The sequence below is a fragment of the Ictidomys tridecemlineatus genome, chromosome 8 (genome assembly GCF_052094955.1).
Source record: "Ictidomys tridecemlineatus isolate mIctTri1 chromosome 8, mIctTri1.hap1, whole genome shotgun sequence".
Lineage (NCBI taxonomy): Eukaryota > Metazoa > Chordata > Mammalia > Rodentia > Sciuridae > Ictidomys > Ictidomys tridecemlineatus.
In genome coordinates this window covers 70,672,564-70,694,076 of record NC_135484.1, presented here as the reverse complement: position 1 = coordinate 70,694,076, position 21,513 = coordinate 70,672,564, and the positions used below count along the sequence as shown (strand labels likewise).

Below are 21,513 nucleotides of genomic sequence, written 5' to 3'. Positions count from 1 at the left end.
AGAAATTATTTTTCAATCTTATCTTTCAAATAGATGTCAATAAAATGTCCAATATTTCAGAATGAGTTAGCCTGTATTTCCACTTTTGGGACCTGCTAGAGAGTGTTCCAAATTCAAATGAATAAGGACAGCAAAGTGGAGGCAGAGCCTGGGAGTTAAGAGTACAGCTCTAGCATCATACATCCAATGTCCAATCAAAGCACGCTCTCATTAGCTGAGTGACATCCGTGCTCTCACTGCTAAAGATCATATGCAGTTCTGGGTTGTTATGGGGAAAAAGTAACTTAACATGAGCAACATACATAGGAAGCTCTTAATGCAGATTAGCTATCATCAAAGAAAAAGAAAATAGAGAGGTTTTAGCATACAATATAGCTAATTTGTTTTATTTGTTTTTTTTTGCTAGTTTGTTTTAAATAGATACTGTCAACACTCCTAAATTATGCTTCCAAAAAATGGTCTAAATAATCATCCTTGATCTGCAGAGGATGGAGACCCCTCCTGCTCTGTGATAAGTGAAGCACTTTAGATAGAAGTCTGACTCACATTTTCACTCATGGTACTTGCCTAGGTCTCATACACACAGACATTTTGAAGGGAGTGTACATGTAGCTTCTGATCCTTCAAAAATTGTCAAAATTACCCTAAATATATTCAAAGTAAGAAATGTTAACTAGTATTTTTTTTCAAGAATGGAAATAAACAGTACTTTTGGCAATTAGCAATTCTGTTTTTATCAGACTCCAGAGACACAGGTAAAAAAAAATCAATTTTGGACTCTGTATACAGGAATCATTATTTGCCAAAATGGCCCCAGGGGTTATATCATGGTTTGTGCAATACTCCAAAGGGCCAAAGAGAGTAGTGAATTAATAGGATTATGAGGTTGGAGGAAAAAGCAAGCCTCAAATTTCCAACTGACCCTCACTGAAGCTCATTGCACAATTCCTCCTGGTTGGTAGGGGTGGGAGGAATCCCTACCCCCTGACCAGGTCAAAAACCCCCCTCCCCAAATTGTACCGTGTTATATAGAATAGTTTTCCTTCACAGAAGTTTAATGAATTATCTGCAGCTAACTGGTTAATGTCATCCTTTCTATTAGATGGGGGCTTCATAAGGGCAGTGGCCAGGACTGGCTTTGTTCCCCACTAGCACCATGATAACCTGCTACATAAGAGATACTAAGTACCACTACTAAATGAGTGAATAAGGCATCTGCCTCTAAAGAACAGCATTTCTGGACACTTGGTCCATTTGGTAATATCTGCAAGTTCCTGTTGCTTAGACGAATACAGTCTGGGAAGAAAAAAAGTTCCAAGAATCTATGGATATGGGGGATACTAAGGAAAATTGCTGACCATGCACATTTTTTTTTCCCTGCCTGTGGAATGTGACTCACCACACTAGAGTCTCCCAAAGTGGGCTAGACCTGTGGAAACTCCTGAGACATCTGCCTGAGACTGACATTTGAAATATTTGAAATAGTATGGGAGAGAGAAGAGATAGGAAAGCAAGATTAGAGAGACTGGGAACTTAGAAGCTCCAAACCCTTCTTCTGAAGGGTTAGAATTGGTCCCTATGCCAGCCACAGGCTCAGGAACAACTGAAGAGAAGAATGGAAGTGCAAGGACTGGAAAGTAGAGGATTTCACTGCTTGGGAAAAAAAGATGAAAGACGATACAGGACAGGAGGGAGCTGGAAACCAAGCGCCAGCTCTCCTTCACATCTGCTGCAGCCCGTCCTACAGCTAGCTCTCAGGAAGAGGACAAGAAGGTCAGGGAGGAAAATGACACATCTCAGAACGAAAGGACAATTCATTATCAGGCTAAGGAACAAAGGAGAAGCTAACCAGAGGAATACGCGGGAGAAGCTGTGATTATGAAGTCACAGGGCCGACTGGGAGGCATTTGGGCTGTAATTCCAATGACTAGAATGTACTAATACATGAAATGCTTTCAGATTGTAGATATTGATTATTTGGGGGAAAAAAAACAACTCAAGGAAAAAACAAAGGTGAAATTCCTGCTTGATTTTTGAAGTAGAGCCACTAGCAGGAGGAGGCTCAATTTACATATTCTTTAAAAATGAAATGACCCTTGAAAAAGGACATTGTGGTAAGATTCTGAAGATATGTTCTGGTTTAAGGAAGTTGAATAGCATGCTGATATTAAGATTAAGTTTCAGTTTTAAGTAGAATGACATTTGAAATTAATAAATAGGAAAAAAGAGGAAAACTCAACAGGGAAATTTTAATTGACACATTCAGCTCCTTTTCTATTAAATGTTCCAGACCCCCCCAAAAAAATGAGTTATATTTTACTGAATTTACAAAATGTTTAGTCCACGGCAGGTTTTAATTTGGACGTGAACAAATCGTAAATATTCATGTAAAATTTAAAGATGGGATAGCAATAGGTCATACGTTGTCATTAACAATACAGAGCTCTTTTCCCTCATTCCCAGGGTGTGGCTGCTGCTTTCCCCAACATAACTGGGGCTCTGCCAAAAGTTTCTTATCTGCTTTACCAAATAAATTACAATTTTCGCAACCAGCCTTAACTTCTGAACTTTGAGTGTCTCTGGGAGGGTCATATGTCAATGAGGCTTCTTCAATATCCAGACAGGGAAAGGAGAGGAACAGGAGACAAAGATTCAGTCTGTTGTCTAAAGTGCAGAGATTGACAAATGTGATGTCCAGTATCGTTCTCTGTTCCATGTATGAGAGGATAGAGACCATGTTCTCTGTATGTGACATAACCAGTCAGTGACTCCATGCTGGACTGTGTATACAGGATGGGGAAATACTTTGTACACATCCAAGAAAATACACACTTACTCAGATGAAGTTCTGATTAGAACCTTCCGATGCTGTAGAATGGGCACAATGCCTACTTCACAGAGTTGTGCTGAGAACCCGATGAGATATGTAAAGTAGTCATATATCTCATACGTATGTAAAGTACCCATGTAAAGTAGTTATCGCTGTATGGCACATGTAAGCATTCAACAAAACAAATATATTGTTTTAGTGAATGTTTTTCAGTATCAAATTCCTATGGAAGTCCTTGGGCATTAAACGGGCCAAGTTATACCCATCTGGTGGATAACAAATAAATAGAAGGTAAGTGATTCAAAAGCAATGAATTATTTACCTGCAGAGGATAACACTGTGCCTGTGGAATTATTTGGCTTTTCATGTTGAATTCTCCATTTTAATGGACAGTATTAATACCTGAGTGAGACTTAGTGTTGATTTAGTTTGATTTGGAGTTTTGCTTTTCTTACATATTTCAATTTTCCTGATACTTGTAATGATTCATTTGGTACACACTCAAAAATCATCCACTTTGTGTCAGGCCTTTAGAAAATAACTAACTATAGAAATATTAAACAATCAGATGTTTTAGTCTGTTAAGTGGTAGAAGACAGGCCATCTTCAGGACAATGCTAATTTTTACATACATTCTCAACCAATGTTTATAAAAATTTGAGCCAATATTTTTAAATAGGAAATTCCACATAAAAATCCAGATATCCAAATTCCCTTGGAAAAATCGAGTGATATGACAGCACAAAGCCAGCACTGCCATCAATTCCTGCCTGGCAACAGTAGACAACAACGAGTGAGGTTGAGCAGTGGTTGTCTGCCACTCCACAATACGCCCTCTCCTCACCAGAACAAGGCACATAATTTGTAGGGTTCAATGAAAATGGAAATGAGAGGTCCCTTGTTCAGGAATTATTAAGGATTTCAAAAAGATAACAGCAGAACATAAAACTAGGTGTGAAATCCTTCTGAGGGAAGAGAGGAGGGGCCATGTGCAACTGCACAATTCTGTCGCCATGAAGCCAGTCCTGCCTCTTGGGCCCCTAGACAAACAGCAAGGTGTTTGTTTACCTAAGAATTCTCCCATTCATTCAACAATCAAGACAGTATTTTCAATATGCCAGACAACTAGCCCCTGAAATCTGAGGTTCAAAGCCTAGCTCAGTGTAGCAGCGCACAGCAAAGCGTGAGAGCCACTGGGCCCTCTCTTCCTTGTTAAAGCTGGATCCACACCAGAGACACCAAGTGAGACTTAATCCAAGTAAAATTAAACTGCTCCCAACAATACAGATTGGCCTGAGCCCTTTTGTTGGCATCACAGGGGCCTCGATTACAAATTCTGAGGCACAGCTCACAAGTGCTAATGAATAACCAAGTCCCCTTGGCTGGGTAGACAGTGGGCCCAGAAGTGAAGGGCTGGCCTAGGAGAGATTTGAACATGAACCTCACCATCTGGCTCTCTGTGACTCACTTTGATCACAAAATGAATTGCAACAAATTGAAGAGCACATGGCCAGAGTTAATTGTCTCATCTGTAATCTGAACCTACTTTTAAGCAGTTATTATTACCCTCTATCAGGTGGAAATGTTTTCTACCATCACTGCAAAGTGCATTTTCCTGATGAACTGTAATGGATCATTAAATTCCATATCTGAATAACAATACTTTGCACTTATTCAGTGCCTTTCATCCAGGGATTTCAAGGCAGTTTGCAAATAATTAAGCTCCTCACATAGCAGCCAGAGGTGAGTGACTGGAAGGGAATTGCCTGAAGATACTAAGTCAAAGGGCATAATTCAACAGAAAGAGAATAAATGGCTTCCTCCCAGGCATTGGTAATAGTAAGAGTGAATTAGGGGATCTCCATTCCCTCTTTCCTTCTGCTTCACCCCTTCTTCCCTACAACAGTTGCTGACATGCAACATTCAAAGGACTGAAAAATAAAATAATATAGAGGTGTTCAAAATTTGGTTATCAGTTTAAATATACACATGAGGAAAATGTATCTTTCAATGTAATCCTGGAATCTACATTACAAACCGACACTCCAATCCACCTGCAGAAAGACAGACATCAGAGGAATTTATTGATAATTTATGATCATCAAATGGCAAGCCTGAAGCTTTCCAAAATTCAAAATAAAAATACTAATCAAAGTAATTTGTTCCATGATTGTCTACTCCATTTCTGGTCCCCCACTCCACCTGAATGATATTCAAGTTTCAGAAAGAGCAAATAGAGTGGAACTTGGAAATTAACGCATTTTTTTAGACCAAAGTACAGGAGGGAAAAACATCACAGCCACTCAAAGTTTTGCGGTGAAATTATAAACTCCAGAAAAACTGAATTTATAATGGAAAGGCTGACAGACCTTTCACTGGAGCAGTTGAATGCAACATTGTAATTTAGCAATCTCTCTTACAGACTAAAGACTAATTCTAACAAGATGTCATTTTGACTCACGTTTATTATTACCTGCAAGAATGAAAAATGCCGTTTACTCGCGAGCTGCTGGAGAACCAGGGTGGGGCGGTCTCACATTTTAAGCAAGACGCCTGCTGCCTTACTGAAATAGCCCTCTCCACCAGAGGAGTGGCAGCCTTTCACGCTCAGCTTCTTTCATGTCAGCCAGAGCCTTCGCAGCTCGACATGCCTTTCCTACATGTTACATTTTAATGATCTGAGAAAACCGTTATCAGAGTTAACATCTCTAATTTTACTCTAAACAGACAAAAGCAAAAAATCTCATTAGGCATCATCTCCGCCAAGGTTCCCACTAGGCAGTAAAGGATTTTTATCTAAAGTAATTACCCTTTTTAGTTAAATACACTCAACAGATGAAATTTACACAGAGTGAGAGACTGCAGCACTAGACAGCGAAGGTGCAAACCGAGGAACGCCGCGTCTCGCCACCCGCGGGAAATCGGCAGCTCTGTCTAGAGGGGGAGGCGCCCTTGTCCTTCTGGTTTCGCGGTGCCAATGGTGGTGGTGGTGGCGGTGGCGGTGACCCGGAGGGCACGCTGTGAGGCGCACCTTCTTGGGCCACCGACAAAACCACTCCGGACAGCTGCGGCGCGGGAACTTGCCCCAAGTTGCCAAACTTGCTTAAAGGCAAGAGGATGCTGATAATACCTTGCGCGCCCAAGACCTCTGAACCCAGGAACGCGCGGCCTTCCAGACACTTACACCTGGCCCTGCCCGCTTCCTCCCTCGGTCCAAATTCTTGCAAGTCCCTGGCCAGAGCGAGGTCGCCGAGATGCTCGTTCAGTCCCCTCTCGCTGGCACCTGGGGTAGCCCGTGAGCGCCGCCCTCTGCCCTCTCGGTGGCGTTCGGCTCCTGAGCACCCACAGGGTGAGAGAACTGAGAGACCCACGGGGAGTCTGGGCACGGGGAGGTGCTCCCTAGATAAATTCCCATCCTAGTTGGAGCTTCTGGGGCTTGGAGACTGTGTAGAGTGTGGGTGCGTGTTGCACTTGGACTTCTTGTAGGACCTTGGGAAGAGATGAGTGCAAGGTGTCTCAGAAGCCACAAGGTTGAGCTCCGCGGGACGCATTCCGACTACCGTACCCCTGGCTAGTAGGTATTCCACCTAGTTCTAGTCTGCTTTGCGAGGTCCTCAGATGCTTTTTCCTAGGACCCTAAACTTGAGCTTAAATCCCCCCGCAAGTCGCGATGATCAGGGCCACCCGTTGGCGGCTGACAGCTGAGCGCCAAGGCGCGGCAACGGCAGTCTTTGCGGAGCAGCCCTGGGCGCGGATGTCTTGAGCAGGGAAGAGGCCGCCGGGCCTGGCGAGCGGATCACCGGCTAGGGACCCGGTTGCCCGACCTCGACCGCCAGGGACAGGGCCGTAGGTCTGACAGCTGCTCGGGCTCGCGCGGACGCGCGCCTCCCTCCAGCCCGCCCTCCCCACGCCTGACTTATTACCCTCTGCTCCTCCTCCCCCTGCTGTTCCAAAACACCAGTCGACGCGAGCAAAATACAATGCCGCCTCGCCCGCCGTAAACAGCCAGGCGGGGAAAGCGCACATTTGCTGCTGCGCGTCCGCCGACTCTGCTCCCAGCCCCTTCCCGTTCCTAGAAAAATGCCATAAAAGCGAGCAGGGCGCTGGGCTAGCAGCTGCGCACCCGGCGGCCGCGGTTCCCTTCCCGCGCCGCTTCCCCACGCCTCCCCGCCCGCTCCGCGCACCCACTCCCCGCGTAAACTTGCCCCGCCGCCCTGCCCGGCGCCGCGGCCCACGGCCCGGGGCCAGGGACTCACCTCGCCAGAGAACTTTGAGTCCTTTCCGCCTCTTCTTCCCCGCGTCTTTCCAGCCCGCAGCCCCCTCCCGGCAGCAGGCACGGTGGGCGATTCGAGGGTCAACGAAAGCTCGCTGAGGGGACGCGCATCACATGGCAGCTCGTTCCCAGCCCCCCGAGTGTGCTGAGAAGGGGGAGGGGAAGGGGCGAGGGGAGACCGGGGAAAATCGAGAACCGGGCGGCGGCGGGACTGGGCAGGCGGGGTGGCGAGGGCGGCGGCGGGCGCTCACGTTAGCGCTGCTGCGATCGCAGCCCGGGCGTGCACGGCCGCTGCTGCTGCTGCTGCTGCTGCTGCTGAGGCGGCGGCGGCTCGGCGCTGTTTGCTCCGCGCCGCGCGGCTCGCGCTCTCCCCGGAACGCCCACACTCTCAATCGCTACATTGTTGACATTCGGCGCTGACGTCACCCGCTCCCCATTCACAATAACTTTACGGGAGCCGGGCAGCGCACCTCCCCGGCCGCTGGGGCGCCGTACGCCTGGCGACTAGCGTAAGCGGCTCCGCGAATGGCGCTCCGGGGGCTGGGGCGGGGGGCGGGGGGCGGGGGGCGGGCGCGCGCTTCGCTGGCTCGCGGGAGGGGGCGCGCCTCACGCCGCCGCTGCAGCCGATCGCCCCGCTTTGTGCGGCCGCGCGGCCGGGAGAGCCCTCTCCTCAACGCCGGCCTGACAGACTCGCTTAGCCTGGCCTTGCCAGGCCTTGAAAGACACGGGTTTGGGGCAAGTGGGATTAGAGTAGTGATGAAGGCTAGTGTGTCACATGGGGAGGGTGCCAGAGTTCCAGGCACTATTCCCAGGGAGGAGAGCCAAACCTCGAAACCTGGGATTCCTGGGTTGTCTAGCCTTGCCCTGGAGGGACGGGAAAAGATGCACAATGGGCCCCTACAAAGCTAATCAGGCCCTGTCTTGGGGATGGGGGAGTATGCATAGGAAGAACAGTGTCTTACCCAAGAGCGACTTTGATGTTTGAATTCTTTTCTGGATTGCCTTGGCCTTCTGCAAACTGGGTGAGCCTGGAAGCCCTCATGCCAGAGTTTATGGAAGTGCAGGGATCTATTGCAAAGCCTAAATAAAAAGCCACCTTCCCAGCTTTAGCCTCACCTCCTTCTGTGCTGTAGCCACTTTCCCCTGCCTTTACTTTAGACACTGCTTCTGCCCTTTAAGACCATCGTGTGGCTGCCCTGTAGGAAGAAAGCTTGGTGGTGGTAGGATTTTAAAGGGAGTAATTAGAATTTAAGCTGAACGTACATTTGCAATAAAACAAGGTTGTGTTAATGTTGTGCTGGTGCCTGCAACTTTACCCCTCACCAAGGCCAAGAAATTCTGCCAGGTTTCCCTAAACACCTATAACTTGGCCCTCTTGTGTAAGGCAGTATTCCATATTATTACATGTGGTGCTGATTTTTAATGAATATTATAAAACTTTGGCTTGCTCTACTGAGAGAGGGATCATAAATCCCCCCTTGTAAAATGGGCACTGGCATATGCTGAGGAAGCAGTGAAGCATCACCCTGGGAGTCTTGTGATATCATCCAAGTGTTGCTTGAGCCACCTTCATTTGAGAGCAGAGTTTTAAAAGGCCCCATTCGGAATGTCTGTGTGGAAAGCTAAGTGATGGCCCAATGCAAGCTGAAGGTGCTGAGCTAATTTTTCTAACAGCCCTGCAGATCCTTGAAGTGTGGGTCTGGCAGCATACGAGGAGATTTTTTCTGCTAACCTTTCTGGTTTCAGATAAGGAAAAGTCTCAGAAGTAGCCTCTGGTTTCTGATTTACTGCCCCTTGGGGAAAAAAACACCTTGCTTCTGAAGTTCCTGCCTGACTCCCCTTGGCAAGGACAGAAGACGGATCCCTAGTCTGACCTGTGCTTGCCCTTTCTCACCAGTCCTATGAATGGTTCTGCTTTTGCATTCTTCATTCTTGTACGTGTTGGTGAAATAACTATGCATTTTAATAGCACCAATCAATGTTTTTCTCACAAGAGCCAGGCTTGAGGCCATCTCTATGAGGATGCATAAATTCATTTCTTTTTATGTAGACTATGGCTTCCCTGCTATGGGAGTGGAATTCTGCACATTAGTGTGGAGGTGGGTGAGGAAGGGGATCCTGTTGCAAACTGATCTGGTCCCAGATAGATACAACATAGGCTAGCCAGCCACGGTGATGCATGCCTGTAATTCAGCCTCTCTTCACAGCACTTCTGCAGAGGTTAGACTCTAAGATAGCCTTGCTCATGAGTGTTTGCTTTCCATTCCCTGGGCTGTGGTGCTACACTTTACGTGTTTACGATGGAAAACTGATGCAGGGGCTTTCCTTCTCTATATTTATGGCAATAACCTGAATAGAGGTCAACTTATTTCCCATGTCTGGAACATGCAACCTTACATTCCCCCCCACACTACATAATTACATATGTGTTTGGATCTGGAATATGGGCTTCATCTGTGATACGTTTCTAAAGCACAATATGGTTGCCAGGGACAATATCTTTGTACCATGGCATTGAAGCTAATCAACATGATTTCTAGAAATCTCCTTGATTTTTGTAAAAAGAGAAAAAAAATAAGATATACAGGAAACAAAAAGATAAGGAAAGGAAAACAGAAGAAAGAGTGGTTCTGGAGTCTTCAACTTTGTGCTTCCCAGCACCCTAGACAGAATTTGAAGATGCTGAGAAGATAAAAATGGTTTTTCTCAGACAAAACAGTAGGCAGAATTTCAAATGCAGTTGGCACCTTGAATAAGGCTTAGCAGGGCAAAGTTAACATCCAGTGAAATCTGACAAAAGAGAACAGAGTGGGATGCTGAGAGGAAGACTGCCAAAGCCAGCAGGAGCCACGATTACGGGAAGTTCCTTGAGAGTTTTACTAACTAGGACAAGCTCCTTGGAATTATGACTTGTGTTTATTATTTCAAAAGCAGATGTTATAAAGTGTGTGTAAAGTATAAAACCTCAGCTTAGTAATGTACAGGTGTCACTGGAGAGTTGATGGAATTTGAATAGCTTTGTCAACAATTTTTGAACCACCTGTTATGAAGAAGGTGCTCTTCTACAGTCTGGGATGTGATAGTGAACAGAACAAAACCTGGGTTCTCATGGAGTTCTCATTCCGGTGATGAGACTGGGAGGGAGACAGACAAGGAGTCAAGCATATATACACATAGATATGTAGTCAAATGTTGTATGATAATGGCTACGGTGGGGGGATAAAATCAACAAAAGAGCTCAGGAGTAACAGGGGTTGGGGATATTCTTACATGGGGTGATTGGTCAGAGAAGTCTTTCTTAATGAGGGAATATTTGGGTAGAGATATGAATGTATAAGGGGCAACCACTACAGCTATCCTGGAAGTAAAAGTTTTCGGATATCAGGGAGAGAAGTGCAAAGACCCTGAGGAACAGTAGACTTGGCATGTTCCAGGAACAAGAACAGCCAACAGGTCAAGTGGTCAGTAATTGATACAGAAGAGCAAGGAGGAGAGTAGCAGGAGATAACACCAGAGAGATAACCAGCAGGCCTATGTTTTAGGTGGTGGGAAGACATTATAGGGGTTTCTACAGAGAAAGCACATGACTGACTGGGCCTTGACTCCCAAAGGATCATTCTGCCTGCAAGGTGGAGGGGGACGGCAAGAATAGAAGCAAAGAGGCAGGAGGCTATTGAGAGGGAGGTGATAGTGATTTGGACTGGAATAACTACCACAAATGGAATCTGTAAAGTTTCAAAGTGAATTGGGAAGAATTTACTGATGATTCAATTGTGGAATGTGAGTGAAAGAGGAGTCAAAGAAAATTCTGTATTTTGATCTGAGCAGCTAATTGGTGGAGATTCCATTTAATGAGTACGGAAGACCACAGGAGGAAGAGATACAGGTGAAAACCACAGGATTTTGTTCTGGATACAGTAAACTTCAGATGCCTACCTAACTTCAGACACCTAAGTGGAGAAGTTGGGCAAGTGATTACAGGTGGGGATCCAGAATTCCGGTGAGCGTCCAGACTAGAGATAGAAATCCACAAGTCACCAACACAGAGCAGCTGGGAATATAGTGGAGAAGAGAAGGGAAAAGGAAAAAAAATCTGAAAATTAAGATCTGGGCACTTCAACATTTAGAGTTTAGGAAGGTGAAAAAAAGTGAGGAAGACCCAGCCAAGGAGGCCGAGAAGCAGCAGCCAATGAGAGAGAGGGGAGAGAAGAGAGTAGCATCCTGGAGGCCAAGTGAGAGAGGATGTTTTGAGAAGCAGGAAGTAACCATCTGTGCCTGATCTGCTGATGAGACAAATGAAATGAGAGAATACATTATTGATGATTATGATTGGTGACTTAGAGGTCATTGGTATCCTTAGCAGAGAGAGGATGGCAGAAATAAAGCCTGGCTGGAGTGGTTTTGAGAGAGTGTGGGAGGAGAGGAAGTGGAAGAGAATAGAACCCTCTTTGGAGGAGGTTTGCTGTGAAAGGGGGAAATAGATAGGGGATGTTGGGAGAAATTAGAGCTCATTGGTTTCAAGAGGGGAAAACTATGGACGTGTAAAGAGAGATGGAATGATTTCTGCAGTGAAGTTCTTGAGTTGAGAGTAGAACCACTTAATCCCTAGTGATAGAAAGGAGGGCAATGCAGGTGGTGTGTGGGAGGGCTGGGATGTGCTATTGAGAAGTGTGGGGAGCTCTAGTCTGAATGGTTCTGTTTTCTTAGTGGACTAAGAAGCAAGATGGTCAGCTGATGGTGGAGGAGGGCAGGGTATAGGAGCTGAGGCCACAAAAGAAGTGTGAACTAGTTAGTGCTAGGCAATGTAGCAGAATTGCTGAGCAGCAAAGAGGACTGGGATGGGTCACTGCTGGGGTCTTTATGGACATGCCCCTGCCAAGGAGAGTTATTTCTTGCCATACCAAATCTCACACAAGTTCTGAAAAATGATCAATGCATCATAAAGCAGAAAACACCATAGTTTCTAAAGTGACTAGAATCACACAACAATTTGACCTCTAGCTGATGTTGAATTTGACTGACATTTCTCTTATTTGTCTACCTCTACCTCCTCCCAAACCACTCAATTCCTAAGGTAAACTTTGGAAATACTCCCAAAGAGGAAGCAACATAGAGATATAGCCCAAGACTTAGTTCTGTACTAAACAATGACACTATTGTCTAAAAACTTAGTGAAATAAGTTAATTCTTCAGTCTTCACGACATGAGCATTTGTCATGCTGAGAGATGAAAACCTAGAAAACATTGGACCTTACCTTCCAGTAACTTAAAAGAAATCTAAGTACATGGTCAAAACTAGTATACACAAAATAGTTGACCAATACAATGATTTTATGTTTAATTGCTTTCTATTAACTATTTTAATAAATTATAATAATAAATAATATTTTAAATTATTTACATAGAAATTATATCTATTAGAATTTATATTAATAAAAAATTTAAGAAATTTATGAGGGTATTTTTGGCATTATAGCAAAAAGAAAATAGAAAAATAGAAATGCCTCTTAGCAGAAGATTGGCTAAGTAAATGGTGGTTCATATATAAAATTGAATATTTGGACTCATAAAAAATCATATTGAAGAAGTATGTATGTTGGCATGCCAATGTTTTATTAGTATTTTTAAAAAACAATTTGCAAAACAGTATTTTCTACTGAGAAACTGATGTGACTTCATTTTTGAAAAACCAGCCTGTACCTCAAAGCAGGGCCTGCCAAAGAAGGGGGGGTGACCCTTGTCCTTGGAAAACTCCTTCCTAGGCACATAGTTACCCTGCTGAGTCATTTGTCTGTTCCAGATGTCCTTGACTCAGCAAATGCAAGTTCCTGAAAAGACCAAAAGAATGCTTGAGGTCAAATTCGGACCATAGCAACAACCAATCAGAGTGAGACAGGGAAGATACCTGAAATACCAAGTGGCCCTCCCAGTAGTTTTGTTGATTGATAACATGACTAGGCAACCCTGCAAGTTTAGCATATACACTCTTCCAACGTTCAAACGTATCCACCACTTGAACTAACCAATCACCTTTACCTGACTTGTTCCCGCCAATGAATGTGCTAATCAATGTTAAGAGTTGTTGTTTGATTTTCCCGAGATTTGAAATGATTTGCTGTATGATGTTGTGATGCATAGAGTATCCCCAAAAACCTATAAATCCTCACTGAACTAAGAGTCAGGACTCACTCCTCGAGATTGCTGCGTCAGAAACGGTTGTGAGTCCAGGCTCAAGCTTGCAATAAAGACTCTTGTGTGATTGCATCAGATTCAGCTCTTGGAGGTCTATTGGGGTCCCACGAATCTGGCATTACACTACATGATCTCATTTATGAAAAAAATTGCTTGTGTGTGCATAGAAAAAAAAAGTCTGGAAGGGTTTATATAAAATATTAAAGTCATTCTTTCAAGATGAAGAGCTGGTGAGTGGCTTTTCCGTTGCTTAACTTTAAAAAATGTTTCTCTAATATAAATGTATTAGTTCTGTAATAAAGAAAGCCAATAAAAGTTATAAAATTCAAGATGTATATAATTAAATTCCAATAAGGACTTAAGTGTTGTAGGTGCTAAGAGGGAAGAAAGTTATGACTGTTGGAGCAGTCCAGAAAAGTTCACTGAGAATGTGAAATTTTAGTTGAACCTTAAATTCAAGACAGATCCAGAAAGGAAGAAATATGGTTGGGAATTCCATACCAGAGGATGCCCAGAGACTGGGATTTGGTCTGACCAAAGTAGCCTTGTATGGGAGGGCTGGGAAAGAGTTAGTTGTCATGACATCAAGAAGGTGAGGCCAGAAGAAGAAGGCACAGGAGACCATGCCTGCTGTCCTGGCTAGCGAGGAGCACTAAAGTCTGCAGTGATAAGAGGGCATTGTGATTGTGACTTGCTTTTTTTTTTTTTTCCAAAATGTACATTTTTCCTTCCTTCCCCTCCCATTGGCCAAGACTTAGTATTTGTTACACAGCAATCACTTACCTGCCTGTCTTTTTTTTTGTCCAACATTTTTTAAGCACACATAGTCCATGGGTAAGCACTATTCTAACCTTTGGAGATGCTTAAGCCAGGCACTCATGGGTTAGAGGGAAAGATGAACAGGTGAGCAAGTCATCACAGCACACTATGTTGATGGTCAGAATAGGACATGGGGCGTTGCCCATTGGTTCTGCTTTGGAGAGTTTGAGATGGCTTCCTGGAGGAGGTGACAAAAGAAGTGGATTCTGAAGGATAATATTTTATCAAAAGAAGATATTAGAAGGTCAGGAGAAATAGAATAGTGAATTGAGATAGTCAGAAGTAACAGCCCATAGCAGAATATGGGACCGGAAAGGTAGACATGAACAAATTTTATCCACAGGACAAAATTCCCCTTGAACTTTTCCAGTGAATGCTCTTAATGGCAGAGGAGATGAAATGCTAATCTTTATTCCTAGGGATCCCAGAACAGGCTCCCAAATGGCCTTCACCAAGAACAAAGTGTCATTGCAGTCTCTTGTTATATGTTAAAAAGCCAACTGAACTTCTTTTGTTATATATTTGTGGGTCAAATTTACTCTAAATTTTTTAAAGCCTATTTGTGACCATCAGGACTAAAGATTCCTCTCCTACCCTCAAAGTTGTGCCTTCAAAGTTCCCTAGAGATTCTGTAAATTCTGGATGGACAAGTAGAGAGGCAATGACCAATTTTCTATTGTCAAAGAGGCATAATCAGATCTGACTTTGCAAAGAGCACATTGGCTCTATAAAGGGTCTAAAGAGGCCAGAGACAACAGCTGAGCTCCAGGAACTTAAGCCAAGGCAGTGAAAGGCACTGGAGAAAGGAGGAGAATTCAGAGAAGCTTGTGGCTGAGAGGTCATTTGCATGTGGGAGGTGAGAGAAGGGGAGGAACAACAAGAGGGAAGAGGGATAGGAGTCTTTTGGCTTGAGTTAGTAGGAAAGAAGTGGCTCTGGATGCGGGAGGAAGGTAAGCTCACACTGGTAAAGGGTGGAGTCAGAAGGGAGGAGGGCCAAGTCTGGAACTTTGAGGAACAGCCATTCTGGGATTGGGTGTGGGTGAAAGACCAGGAGTTCATGAAGAAAATGGAATAGAGCAAGCAGGAAAGTTAAAGGTCCATAGACTGAGAAGTTGAGTAAGAAAAGAAAAGTGCATTTCAACAAGGGACCTGGGAATAACATTCCTTGACAAAGAAAGGCTGGTGGAAAAGGGAATGCTTGATATGACAGCGGGGAGCATCTAGATGCCCTGCAGGAGAAAGTGAGGAGAAGTGGAGCTTTGGAGGAATCGAGAAATGACTGGAGGAAGAGGTTGGAGATGAGGACATGGGACAGATTACAGCTATAGTACTGAATGTGGAGGTGGAAACTGAGTGAGAATCTAGAACTCTGGGACAGGAAGTGGCCCATTGATGGTGATGGTATTGGGGAATGTGAGCACTAAACATAATTTGCAGAGTGGGGAAGGGTCATCCATAGCCCTACTCTGCAAAATGGAAATTGAAAATTAAGAAAGGGATTTTGCTAATATTTTGAGGTTTTAGGATGAGTTAGGTAACTGGTGGAATGAGAAGAGAAGGAGATGAAATCAGGCTTAGATAAACAAAATAATAGTAAGATCACTTTCCTTTTATTGCCTCTCGAAAAGAAAAAACAATGGTTGTAACAATGTTTCCCTTCCTCACCTCCTCAGAGCTTGTTTAAATGCCTGACTTTTCTAAACTAATTAACAAAATATCTGTCTCTTCATTCTTTCCAACTCTAAAAAACGCTTTTGATCAAATAAACTGGTTTTAACTTTTCATCACATCTTTGCTTTAAAGAAACTCGAAAACCTTTGCGGATGGACAGAAGCAATCCAACAATTTTTAAACTACTATGAAGAGAAAGCCTTGATGATTTTTTCCTAATAAAAATGTACTTGAAATTTAATTCTCAACCAGCTTATGATTTTTTTTTGAGGAGCACTGAGAATTGAGTGCACTAGCCCTATAGCAATTTCCCCAACAAATATGTAAGACCATACTTACAGTTTCTAATCTATTTTTAAAAAGATTGTTTATGTGGTATCATTACATGAGGGCATCCAACCCGAACAGTACTAACAGCTCTGCGCTGGTCAGCCCAGCTGTTGTACATGCACATATGTGCTTCCGGCAGAGTGCCTGTGTCAGTGACAGAGATTTGGGCCTCATCTGTCTCTCCATTTTCCCAAGATGTCTCCTACGTAGTTCTCCACCCTAACACACATGAAAGAGATCACAACTCCACACTACAGTTGTCAGCCACCCGTGGAAACTGGTGCCACATGCCCATTCTTGAATTGCCCTTTGGTCTGCAGATGGCTGAAAATATCGGGTGCACAGTTTTGTTCCAGTCTCACTTGAGTACCCTCTGGATTTACAGATCTTGTCGTCAGGCAAGACACTATTGGTAGGTTTCCTCTGTGCTCAGTTTTCTGCGGCTTGCAAGGGCGGTGTCATGGGGTGGGTTGGTTTGAGATGTGTGTCAGGACTGATGATGGGGCAGAGTCCAGAGAAGGAAGGAGCCTGTGTCCCCATAGCTGATGAGCAGCTCATGGTAATAAGAGCAAGTGTTGAGTCAGAATGCTTATTTATTAATTTATCATAAATATGTTATTTACAAGACAGATTTCTTTGTTCTTCATTCACTAAAAATTCTTGTCTTCTGAACGTTCCTTTTTTTAAATTCAGGGATAGATAAAATGTTTATCGGCCTGGTACCACGGCTTACACCTGTAATCCCAGATTCTCAGGAGGCTGATGCAGGAGGGTCACATGTTTGAGGGCAGGCTGGGCAACAGAGCGAGACTGTCTTAAAAAAGAAAAAAGAAAGCAAAAACCAAAATTATGTTTATCTTCATTTCTGGCCTTTCCTGTTAACTGCTACCTCACTTGTGGGTTCATTTCAATAAAAGACAATGTCTTTTGAAAACAATTTATCTTGAAATGTCAAACTTTTGGAAAGGCTGCAAGAGTGTTACACAGAATATCATATCTCCCTCAGCCAGATTGCAGTGGTTAACATTTCAACACATTTATTGTTTGTCTCTCTGTCTCTGTCTATAGATAGATAGATCCACATACATACCCATTACCATTTTTATTTTCTGAATAATTTAAAAGTAAGTTGTCAACACGATGCTCCACCAACCCCTAAATGCATTAGTGCATATTTTCTAAAGCAATGACACTACATAACCATAACACAATGTCCAAATCAGGAAGTTAACATTACTATAACACTACCATCCATTCTACAGACCCAATTCAAATTTCACCAACAGACCCACCTATATCTCTTTTTCCTTTCTGGAATAAGATTCAATCCAGGATCATGGGTTGCACAGTTAGATGTTAGTCTTCAGTCTTTTTCCATCTTGAATAGTTTCCTCCTCCTGTCTCCTCAGTACAGCCCTACCATAGCCTTCAGGGAAAGGGAAGGGATGGGATAAAGAAAGCAACAGTAGCACCTCTTTTAACTGTTGCTGCACTCCAATGTTATGCTAAATTTATTGAGCTCTTCATTTAAGATCTGTGCAACCTCTGCTTGTAAGGCTCAGAGAGAACCAGAGAAAGATCAGGTGAAAACAAGTTTGTATTTAGTCTCTAGCTAATGAAGCATCGCAAGGGAATGATGATCCCTTACCTCAAAACACTGCACCCTCTTCTTCCTACCCCTTTTCGTCTTCCTACAAATTCCTCATCCTAAGTGAAGATTCCTTCACCGCTGCTCAGGTCAGAATCTTTCTACAGCTACCTTGCATCTAAATCCTTTTCCAGGTTTAATACAATTAGATCCAAATTTAATATCATGATAAAATTCTGTGTACAATTCAGTGGTCTTAAGTATTGCTGTGCAACCATCACCATGATCCATCTCCACAACTTCATCCTGTAAAACTGAAACACTATACCCATGAAACAACAAACTCCACACCCACCTCCCCCAAATCCCTGACAACCATTTTTTTTTCATTTCTGTCTGTATGAATGTGATTATATAAGGTGCTAATTTCTTCATCTCCTCATGAACATTTGTTATTTTCTGGAGTTTTCTTTCATTATGCATTTTTTTGATAGTAGTTATCCTAATGGGTGTGAAGTAATACCCGATTGCAGTTTTGATGTGCATTTCTTTAGTGATTAATGATACTGACCATTTTTCTTGTACTTGCTTGTCATTTATACATCTTCAGACAACTATCTATTTTTTTTTAAGAGAGAGTGAGAGAGGGAGGGAGGGAGAGAGAGAGAGAGAGAGAGAGAGAGAGAGAGAGAGAGAGAGAGAGAATTTTAATATTTATATTTTAGTTATCGGCAGACACAATATCTTTGTTTTGTATGTGGTGCTGGGGATTGAACCCGGGCCGCACACATGTCAGGCCAGAGCGCTACCACTTGAGCCACATCCCCAGCCCCCGAGACTATCTAGTCAAGTCCTTTTCCCATATTTTAGTTGGGTTGTTGTGTTATTATTGAATTTTAGGTGTTCTTTATATATTAAGGTTATCAACCTATTATCAAACACACAATCTGCAAAATCTGCAAGAAATAGAATCTTCCAGGATGCCTGATGGCAGTGGGCAGGGAGAAACTGATTTTGCCAGCTCCTTCCATTCTTCAGAAACTCATTGGGAATTCCAGGGTCCTAACAAGAAATCTGCCTTCAAAGACTCAATTCATTACTCATCAGATCAAGCTCTGTCTGTAATCTTTAAGGAAAACCTGCTGGAGGGCCAGCCTGGCATGTGTCTAGTATGGGCATGGGGCTTCTGGCATTATTCTGGGCCAGAAGAGGAGCCTGGAGTCTGACTTGCTCTCATTACTCATGGACTTCCTTGTCCACAGGCAAATCTCCTTCACTGTTGTCTTGTTCTCAGTGATTCTTGGGCTTTGGGGAAGTGGAAAACTAGGACTTAGTCCGAGAGCCACAAGTTCAACGGAAACAATAACAATTCCAGTAGTCACATTAGCAGCAGGTTCACATAATACTGATGGCTAATGTGTTGATCACTTGCAGTTCTTAGTGCTTCACATGCAATGTCTTTGTGTGATCAACTTTTTTCCAATTTGTTGTTTAATTGGGTTGTTTTCTGTTTTAGCACTGAAAGTCTCACATTGTACGAAGTCCTTTAGTCTTGGGCTTTCTTTATCTGTTTCCTGCTATTACAGAATACCTGCAACTGGGTAATTTGTTAAGAGAAATCTATTTCTCACATGAGGAGATTAAGAAGTCAAAAATGGAGGAGCCACATCTGGTGAGAACTTTCTTGCTGCATCATCCCTTGGCAGAAGGGTGGAGGCCAAAAAAGCACTTGGGAGAGAGAGCAAGGGAGGGTCAAACTCATTTTTACAAGAAAACAATTTCCATAATAATATTAATCCATTTCTAATCACTTTCTCCCTAAAGGTCCCACCTCCCAACACTGTTGCACTAGGGATTAAGTTTTAAAAACAAGAACTTTGGAGGTTACTTTCAAACCATAGTGGGACAAACCAGGAGGCTTGATCACCTTAATCAACCTGAGAAGAAGGAAATTTGAAACAGTGGAGTGAAGAGGTTTCCTGAAGACACTCCATCAAGTATCAGAAGCAGAATTTGAACTCATGCAGTCGGGCTCCAGGGCTTGTTCTCATAACCAATATGCAATGCTTTCAAAGCTGGTGAAAGCAGCCTCTGCCAGCAAATTCTTGGGTTTGGGCCAGATACCAAATGGATAGAAAATAGCGCTGGTAGCTGTGGGGGAAATAGTAAATTGTGCAATATGAAATTTCCCAAAATTAAAAATGGAAACTTCATGCTGACAAAGTGCCAAAGATTGCTTTCTAGACTCAACTAACTGGCTATCATATTTGGTGCCTCACTTTATTCTAATCTTGGTTGTACCTTTTATTATGGTGCATGTGAGAATGGGAATGGGAGTACATCAGCCTGGTTAGTGGGGAGCTTTAAGGTAGGGAGGTGCAAGATGGAATTCTGGATCCCCTCGAAGAAGGATATGATCTCTCATATCCTCTCCTCCCTCTCTCAGATATATGGAATATCATGACTTAGCTGCCACCTTATCTAATCTCTTGCTTACTTTCTTCCACTTCCTCTGCAGTTATGCTCTTTGTGCCTCTTTTTTCCTCCTCTCTTCCACTCACTTGGTAATGCTACTTTCAATCCACCATACCCAGTTACAAATATTAGTCAATCAACCCAGATCCCTTTGCTGTAAAAATTAGGAGAGATCTGGTACAGCATAAAGAACTGTGTCCTTATCTCTGCTCCATAATTTCCTAAACACATCATTTCACTTCTTTGAGCCTTGGTTCCCTCACTGACAAAACTACTAGTGTAACTCTATTATATTGGTAGTCATCAACAATTCAACAAGATGATGTGTGATAGCAACCAGTAAAGTTTCTTGAGCATTGTAGGTGCTTAATTTTCTTGGCTCCAAGACCCATCTGTAAAGTTGATTTTGACTAGAGTTGAAAAACTTGGAAAAGGTAACCAGTCAATTATCAGGACAGGCCTAAGGATGGTAATAGGAGGAGGGGATACAATGCCACAGGAAAAAGACTCAGGCAGGTACAAACACCAAAGACTTGATGATTTGCTGGAGGTCAAAGAATGATGGAGTTACTTTTGCCTTGGATCTATTAATTTTATCATTTAAATTAGATTGTTTTTCTGTTTCAAGAAGTGGAAACTTATTCCAGGCACTGTAAGAAAAGGGGCAGGAGTAGTTATTGTAAAGAAATGTAGGGACTCAATTTGCAACTGGAATTTCAAAGCTGTCAAAAGTCCTAGGGTCAGTTTCTCAAGGGCTATGTGGTCTCTGCTTTTCTTGGAATGTTTCTGCTCCATTCTCTGCCCTACTGACCAGCTTTCTCTGCTTGCTCAGGAAATCCTGAGGAAACCTGCTTAGCCTCACCAGCTGGGGTACCTGGTTCAAACTCCTTGAGTAATTTGTCCCCCAAACCATTGAATCTCTTGTTTCTACTTGTCAAGTAGTCAAATCTTAACTTACCCCATCTCAGAGTGTATAGGAGAGGTCCATCTTTTAGTTTCCATGGCTCCACCATCTGCAGTTCTGGGTCATTCCAGCCCTCCCTGATGTTTCATGAAAGTAAGGTCACATGCTGCTCCACAGCACAGCAACCTGAACTTCTGATATACCCCAGGATATCTACTCCCTCACTGCTCCATGGGAAATGGCTTCTCCTTTCACTCTACTCTGGCCTGGGAGATGTGGGGGTAGTAAGAGCTTTTCTGGTCACATCATACCTTTATTCTGCAGGAAGGAGATGATAGAAAAGCTTGTGGCTTTCAGATGGAGCCTCAGACTGGGCTCCAAATCACTCTCGTCTTCCAATACCAAGCCTTTACGGCTTCTTCCAGTTCCTC

General features: G+C 43.4%; 1 protein-coding gene across 1 annotated transcript in view; it reads right to left on the bottom strand.

The window, feature by feature from the left end:
• Positions 1-7,613, bottom strand: part of Bach2 (BACH transcriptional regulator 2) — a 335,453-nt gene extending 327,840 nt beyond the window's left edge. The window contains exon 1 of the mRNA XM_005324699.4: positions 7,087-7,613. The gene's annotated coding sequence lies outside the window, so the exon portion shown is untranslated. The remainder of the gene's footprint in view (positions 1-7,086) is intronic.
• Positions 7,614-21,513: the final 13,900 nt, after the last annotated feature.